The sequence below is a fragment of the Ambystoma mexicanum genome, chromosome 2q (genome assembly GCF_040938575.1).
Source record: "Ambystoma mexicanum isolate Mex_15411 chromosome 2q, UKY_AmexF1_1, whole genome shotgun sequence".
Taxonomy (NCBI): Eukaryota; Metazoa; Chordata; class Amphibia; order Caudata; family Ambystomatidae; genus Ambystoma; species Ambystoma mexicanum.
Genome location: NC_090924.1, coordinates 224,734,786 through 224,743,401, shown reverse-complemented (window position 1 = coordinate 224,743,401; position 8,616 = coordinate 224,734,786). Strand labels below are relative to the sequence as shown.

Below are 8,616 nucleotides of genomic sequence, written 5' to 3'. Positions count from 1 at the left end.
GCACGTGGATGAACATTGGTCAAAGTGGGGGACCTGTACAGTGTTATTAGCTGAGGTAGGGCACTACATATATTGGAATTTGTTACCAATAAAGTCTGAAAAGAGCAAACAGGTATTAAAATACATTTACATTGCTCCATGACCACTCAGCAGCACCAGGCTACAAGGGAATCCTTGGGTGGAACACTGATGATGTCTCTTTTGCAGCACTGTGATGTCATGAGGTTCAAAGATCTAGAAGCCAGAGAGTGTACATGGGAACTCTGTGGGAGGACTGCCCTACAGAAACGGGAAAATAGGCATTGATGGGATAGGATCTCATTGAACAGATAGCCTTTTTTCAGGTGACATGATGGCCTGATCATCTTCCATAGGCTTTGAGAGGTAGATCCTCTTCTAGTTTTGCTCTTCTTCCCCTTCAGTCAGGAGGCATGTAATATCACCCACACGATTGTGATGCCCTGAGGCAAGTTTGAAATTCCCCATTGTGACAAATCCCTGGTACAAAAAGCAGGTCACCAGGGAGCTGCAACATTGAAGACCAGGACCTTGGATGGGAAGGAGCACAACTGGAGCAGTGGCAACTAAACGGACCGAAGCGGCAGAGGGGTGACCAGGGCCAATGAAATGAAGATGGCAAAGATGGGGGCACAAGGGGAAGAAAGTGAGTAATTAAACCAAATCAAACAAAATGGAAACCAAACTGAATACAAAACTGAATACCAACTTGAAATCTCCTTTGACCCTCGCCCTTAAAATCTACTCCTGCCTCCTCAAAATCCTCTAAACTAAACCATTCTTAGAATCTTCTGTTAAATCCAACTTTAAGTCTTCAAATTCTCATAACTCAACCATTGTTAAACCCTTCTATTCTGAATTGTGTCTTTTTCCATCCTACTCCAATCCTACCTCATCTCTTTTTGAACCACCAGTCTACCATGTTCATTTCTTTTCTGCCCACTAATCCTACCACTCTTCAACCGCCCCCTCCAATCCTTCCACACTCCTATGCTAATCCCCAATCCCCTTTGGTCATTCTTAAACTCTCTTCCCCATTCCATTCCAGCTGGTCACCCCAATATCCCTTCACCACTCTCACTCGCTCTCCTGGTCACGTGCACATTCTTTCTCACCCATTAAAATTCTTGTTCTACCCTGCCTCACCTCTTTCACACACCTACAGGCAGCTCCTAATGTCCTTCTCTGCTCCCCCAAGCCCATCCCTGTCCCTTATCCTGTCTTCCACCTATTCTGATTTCCCCTCTCCACACCGACTCCATCCCCAAACACTCTCCTGCGTACCCTCTCTTGATCTTTCCCTCTCCTAATTACCCTTTCTAGCACTTCCATAATATACCCCTCAGACCCATTCTCCCTACTACTACTTCCTAACCCCTTCCCAGATTAATATCCCTCCACCCCATCCCAAGTCCCCACTCACCCCACCTCTCCCTCTCAAGCAATTACTCTCTCCTCTCACTCTTCCCCTCTCTCCTCTCACTCTTTTCCTCTTTGCCCTGTTACATCCACTTTTCATATCCCTTTCTATCAATTTCCAACCCCACTGCCCTCAAGATTTCCCATTTCCTTCTCACATGATTTCCCTCTTGCATGATCTGAATGTACCGTGCCTAGCAAGACTGTTTGTCTTGTCTTCCCCTCCCATGCATGGTTGTGCTTTGAAAAACTTGTGTATAAGCACACAATAAATAATCAATCATTCAATCCCCTCAGCAATACCCAGTTAACCCTCTTGACCCTCCCCTCTCACCTTCACTCTCACCCCTTCACCCTCTCACCATCTGCTTACCACATACCCTGCCTGCCTCTCCTCTGTGTCACCTCCTTGACCCTTTATCACCCAAAAGCCTGACACCCTCACCCCTCTATCCAGTCTGCCTCACTCCACTCACTCCATATCACTGAGACAACCACCCCCCTCCGTTCTTTTCCCTCCACCATTCGCTCTCCTATCCCCATACCTCTCCCCCTCTCCCTATTACTTTATTTCCCCCATCTTCCCCCACTTTCATGCCCTACAGGGGAACATCACACAGGACTGGGGGAGGGAGGGGGACACAAGTGAACATCACAGGGGACTGGGGGAGGGAGGGGGCACAGGGCAACATCACAGGGGACTGGGGGAGGGAGCGGGGAACACATGAACATCACGGGGGACTGGGGTAGGGCGGGGTCACAGGGGAACATCATGGGGGACTGGCAGAGGGAGGAGGACACAGGGGAACATCAGAGGGGACTGGGGGGAGAGAGGGGCTAAAGGGAATATCACGGGAGGGAGGGAGGAAAAGTGAACATCAAGGGGGACTCGGGAGGGAGGGGGGCACAGGGGAACATCATGGGAGACTGGGGGAGGGAGGGGGCAAAAGTGAACATCACAGGGGACTGGGGGAGAGAGGGGGGCAAAAGTGAACATCGCCGGGGACTGGGGGAGGGAGGGACACAGGGGAACATCACTGGGCCTGGGGGAAGGTGGGGGGCAAAGGTAACATCACTGGGGACTGGGGGAGAGAGTGGGAAAACGTGAACATCAAGGGGGACTGGGGAGGGAGGAGGACACAAGTGAACAACACAGGGGACCGGGGGAGAGAGGGGCAAATGTGAACATCAAGGGGGACTGGGGGAAGGAGGAGGACACAAGTGAACAACACAGGGGACTGGGGAGGGAGGGGGCTAAAGTGAACATCACAGGGGAGGGAGGGAGGGAGGGGGAAAAAGCGAACATCACGGGGGGCTGAGGGAGGGAGTGGGGCACAGGGGAACATCACAAGGGACTGGGGGAGGGAGGGGCAAAAGTGAACATCACGGGAGACTGTGGGAGGGAGGGGTGCAAAGTGAACATCACAGGGGACGAGGGGGGAGGGGAAAGGAGCATACCTGTAGCAGACAGGAAGCTGAGAGGGGCCAGGAGTGGGCCTTGGAGTGAGGGCCGGCCAAGCCTGCCGGCTATCTCATAGGCCAATAAGAACCTGGCACCAGCCAATCAGGCCCAGCATCCAGTGACAAAGGCCCAGGTACTCTGGTGCATGCAGGGGCACCCATCTTGGCATGACCAAGGAAACACTAACAGGGCTGCAGAAAACACAAAGAAGGCTGGCAATTTGCCAACACAGACATTCATCCCAAAGGGCAATAGAGATCCACTGCTCAAACAAATATTAAAGTCATTATGTTTGCTTTTCATATATTCTGTAAAGTCGCGCTCAGGCCCAATATTGCATTTTTGTAAGCCCCATGGCCTACCTTGCCTCAGATGTAATGAGAAGTCCACACTCCCGATGGAAGTGGGAGAGAGGCAGGGGGCACCAGCTCCTTGCAGCTTCAGGTGGAGAGTGGGAAGCACACTGAGGATATAGCCCTCCAGCCTTTCCCACTTATCAGAATGACCCCAGCCTTTACCAATTATCCTTCTGTGCCCTTTGCATGACCTAAAAGCCCCACACCCTTTCTCCTTGACCCCGTCCACATATACTTAACCTCGCCTGAATGATACACCCATCCCCATCCCTGCTTTTCCCTCTAACCTTCTCCTTCCCAGTAACCCTTTACTTATTACTTCCCTTCTCTCATATCCTTTCTTCCACCTGCTCCCCCTTTACAGCCCCACTCCATCTCCATTCACTGTACCATCCACAAGTCGTCTCTTGATCTTATCCTCTGATCCTCCTTGCATGCTCTTGCACCTACAAGATCACACCTTTACCTCTATCCTCCTTACTATTCTCCTCTTCTCCCTCCCATATAACCCATTTCCCTATTTGTATTCTCTGCCCCTCTCTTCCTCTCACTACTCCGCATCTCCCATATCACTGACTGCCCAGTCTCCCTTTAAGTCTGCCTTCTCCCACTGCACTCTTTTCCCCGTCTACCCTATTATCTTCTCAGCCGTCCCTACCTCCCCACTTTTCCATCACTTTCCCTCCCTAGCCCCTCTTCTAGCTTACCACTCATTGTCGCTCAACTTTTTCATTCGCACTCCCCTCTCTATCCCATCCATCACTCTATCACTCACTTTCTTCTTGCCTCATTCCCATCCTCTTTATGATTTTCTGCACCCCTGCCTCCATCCCTTTCCTTCCCTTCTCTTCCCTTGCCTTTCCTCATCCCTCCCATTTCCCATCACACCCAACCATTCTCCTCACCTCATCCCCATCTATTCAACCTCTCTCCTCTTTCACCTCCCCTGTTACTCCTGCTCCCTTTCACTTTCTCCACCTAACCCCCACTCCCTTGCTTCCCTGCCCCTTTTCCCTTTCCAACTCCAACTTGCACTCCCTCCCCTTCTTCCATAGGCCTCATCTCCCTCACCTGCCATTCCCCATATGTTCCTATCTCTTCAATCACCAACACCTCTGCCTCCTTCTTCCTACCCCTAAATTGCATATCATGTTTTCTCACCTTCCCTACCTTCCCTAACCTCTGCTCTCCCTTCTCGCTCCTCCCTATCACTCTAGCACCCTCTATCACCCTCTGTTCTATTCCCCTCTAGCCCATTCTCTCCCTCTCCCACTTCTACCTCACATTTCTCACCTCCCAATTTTCATTTAGCCTTACCTCCTAAATTATTCATAACACCCCCACCCTTAACTTATCCACAAACTCTTGTCCCCTTGTCTCCATCAGTTCCTTGTAACTCATTAACACCCTTTCAGTCGCACCCTATCACTCTTTCACTCCTCTCCACCTGCCTCCCTGTCCTCTCTCCCTCCCGTCACTCAAAACCTCATTACCATTCAACTCACCCTCACGTGTCCCCCATCGCATCCCTTTTCCACATCACCATCGTTCCCTTTCCCCGCCCTCTCAAAACCACCTCCCAGCCTCTCCCTTTCATCCCCCTTTTCTCTGCCTCACTCTCCCTATATCCCATTCTCCATTTCTTTTATCACCACGTGTCTCATCCCCATGCTTTCTTTCTTCCCACCTCCTATCCCCACACTCTCATCCTCGCACCCATCTCACCCCTCTGGTCTCTTGTCCTCGCTGTCATCCATTCTCCCCCTCACTGTTCTGCTACTTTGTCTCTGCTCTTTCCTTTTTCCCTCTCCTCTGCCTTCCTTCCTTCTTACTTCCCTCACCCCTACCTTCCCCACCCCTTCTCCCATCTCACCTTGCACAAACCTCATCCCCATCTCCCTCCCACTCTGCCTCCCTCTTTTGTATCTCCCTTTAACCATACCAACTTCCATCTTCCTTCTTCTCTTCCTCCTCTTCCACTCCTGTCTGCCTTCTCTATCCCTTACTCTGCTTGCTTCTTTTTGCCTTCTTTTCCTCCAGCTTCCCCCCTCATCCCTCATATTACCCCTCCCTCTCTTCATTTCTTCCACTGTCCCCTGCCTCACTATCCTCATTGCCCATTCTTCATCTTGCCTATTTCACCTTCTACCATCCCATATCTGCCCTTTTGTGCCCCTACACTCTCCTTCTCACACCATCTCCCCCATATCTCCTCTTGCCCCACTTACCCTCACTGCCATTCACTAGCTCTGTCACTGCTCTTCCCCTTCGCCCATCTCTCTTGTTGACCCTTCTCAGGACTTTCCCTCTAACTTCACTCTTCCCTGCCTTTACCTTTCCTATCCCATACCCATCAGCTTTTCACCATCATAACAACCCTACCCTGCCTCTCCCTCCCTCTTCTGCCTTCTACGTCCTTCCTCCTTTCTCTCTTCCTCATGTATCTGTCTTTGCCTCCTTTTCTGATCTCCCCCTCCACTTACCTCATCTCCTGAATACATTTCCTCCACTTACTCCACTCATCTCTTGCCCCATTGGCATCACTCTCCCTCACACCCTCCTTTCCACCCCACCTCACCACACCTCCCCTCACCAACCCTCTCATCTCCTCCCCCTCACACAGTCTCCCACCCTATGCTACACCTGTCTTTCACCTGCCCTTACCCACCCTAACGCCCCTTCCATCTCTCCCCTGCCTCATTCCACTATCCAAATACTCATCTTTTCCACCTCTCCCCTTCACCTCTCCCCTCCTCTGTAACCTTCTCTGCCATCTCCTTTTATCCCCTCCCCCTGCCACTTCTTCCTCCTCCCCTGTTTGCCTTATATATCAGGCCCAATTTGTCTTAAATTGACATTTGTTACCTGGGAATGGGCTCTCTAAGCCTCCCCTGAGCCATATGGGGCAACCTTGCCGCATTGTCAGTATCTCCCTTCCCATCCCTAGATCCACCCTTCTACAACAGGGACGTGGGGTCTATATCCAGCTGTATGCTAACCAGTGTCCATACCCCCATGGGGAGCAGGGTTACTATCGCCAGGCAATCGCCACCCCACCAGGAATCGCAATTTGTCCGAAACTGGATAAATGCCACACATTTACCCTTGGACGCCACATGTCAGGGCAAACCTGACAACCTATGCCACCTAACCATGCATTCATGCTCTCACCCCACAGGAGTTTCTCAACATGAGCTACTAATCCAGAGCTCCCAATCCACATAGACGTTTACTTTCACCCAGCACTTGATAAGAGTTTTCCATACACAATTGAGACACATATCTCCAAAGGCCTGACAAGGCCTTTTGGTATACCAAATACAACTAACACTACCTTTCTCTTTTCTCCTGTTCTGTTTCCCTTGGTGCATGAATTGTATTTTTTAAATGCTTTTCTGTTATATTTAAACACATCCATTTAACTGACCACCATGTCTGATTTACATGTTCGACATACGGTGATGTATCATGTGTTCCTAATATTGGCCACCATGCATGCTAGTGCGTAGATATTAATGTCAATATAACGATATAAATAGTCCACAAAACCCACCGCACTGACGTACCAATATACATATGCCATTTTGTAAACCAACATAACAATCATCACTGTCGCTTGCTTCAAAACACTTCCTTTGGGCTTCACTACTCCCGTGTTTTATGAACAAAATGCACACCATTGCACAATATCAATACAAATGTCACAGCCTTGAAAAAGACCAAGGAGGGTTGAAACATGCGTTGGCTGAACGTTGTAATAAAATCACCAGGATACTAAGAGATAAGACTCCTCTGAAATCTAAATCGGATCACAATATCCAGTCAAATTCTCAGTGACCTAGGTTCTTACCCATTTCTTGTTTTTGTACAGTCTGGTGAATTGCAGCACACGATACCAGTTGGGCTTTAGGCTTTTCTAACAGCATAAGAATCTCAAACAGTTGTTTTGAGTTATTTTTGGCCTCATTTATCTGTTTCTCATAGAAGTTCTATTTGGTTTCTGTGATAGTGGATTTGTAAGATTTTACACATTTTTGTAACTGGTTTTGTTGGCATCTATAGGGCATTTTAGCCACTGCGATTCCGCTTTTCTTTTCTCTTTTCATTGTAGGCTAAGTTCTTCGGGAAACCATTTTTGGTGTCCAGGATTGTCCTTGACTGATTTGGTCCTGAATGGGGCCAATCTACCCAACATGCAACCTAAGGCGGATTTGGAGACGGATTTGGAGACGTTGACAAGGATGTCTGGAGGATCTGGAGGATCAAGCTCAAGCTTGTTGGACATTATCTCCTTCATACATTTCTGGAGATCGCCATCTGTACTTTTTTAAAGTTACGGCTAGTGACTTTTTTTAGGGGGGTTTTGATTTTCGTGGGGGGGCCTGGCAATTGAATGTGAAAATGTATCACAAAGTTGTCCGACAAAATATACATGGAGTGCTGTGGTTAATGTCTGCAGCCACATTTCTAGCAACAACCCAATCCAGTATGTTACAGTTTGCTGTGGTGGAGTCACTGTTGAAGACATGGTAGTTGATATTTTTAAGGGTCGATTCTATCTAGTGCTATGTCCTCCTTGTCAGTGCTGTTACAGCACCATCGATTTGGATCAACTAGAAATAGAGTGGCGCAATTAGGCCCACTTAGGTCACGTAAAAGCTGGGTAATTTCCTTGTTAAAATGGGCATCTCAGTGGGGGGTCAATAAACCTGAACGAAGTTGACACAACTATGATGTGAGGGTGTCAATTTCAATTGAAGGATTTCACAATCGTGGCATTTACTAGACACTTTGAAGAATTTGAGGTTATTTCTTGCAATAATTGCTACACCTCCCTCATGTCCCTGCTCCCGATTTTGGCAAGTTATAGTGTATCCTTAGGGGGTTGCCAGGGTGAACATTGGGCCACTGGCCTCAGATATCCAGGTTTCAGGGAGGCACAGCATGTGGAGGTCCATGTTGGTAATGTAATTATGGATGTCAAGGGCTTGTTTGTTAAGGGATCCTGTATTCAATAAACCCAGTTTAGGAGTTCCTGTTCCCATAGGACCAGGAGGGCTTCCCATAATTGCTTTACTTTGGAGTTTTAAGTCTTGGGTAGGTGCTCCTATGCTTTGGGTGCGGGTTTGCACATTTTCTCTAGTACACGGCTTAAGCGGTGGTGCAGGTTGGTCATCAGACCCTATTTTCGTAACATGTATTAGCTCACCAACGTTGGGTGCCAGAAGGGTTGGTATCTGGTCATTGTGATTCCCAAGGTAGAGGGTACCAGTGGGAGTAGAACCATTACCATGTCCCTGGGTGATCATACAGGGCACAGAACTCTGCATATCTTTGACTCTTGCAGCGGTTATAGATCCC

At 48.9% G+C, this 8,616-nt stretch overlaps 1 long non-coding RNA gene across 1 annotated transcript; it reads left to right on the top strand.

The window, feature by feature from the left end:
* Positions 1 to 243: 243 nt before the first annotated feature.
* On the top strand, positions 244 to 7,983 carry LOC138568936 (uncharacterized). Its single transcript, XR_011303011.1, has 2 exons — positions 244 to 664; positions 7,367 to 7,983. It is a non-coding gene; the product is annotated as an uncharacterized lncRNA (long non-coding RNA).
* The last annotated feature ends 633 nt before the right edge of the window (positions 7,984 to 8,616 follow it).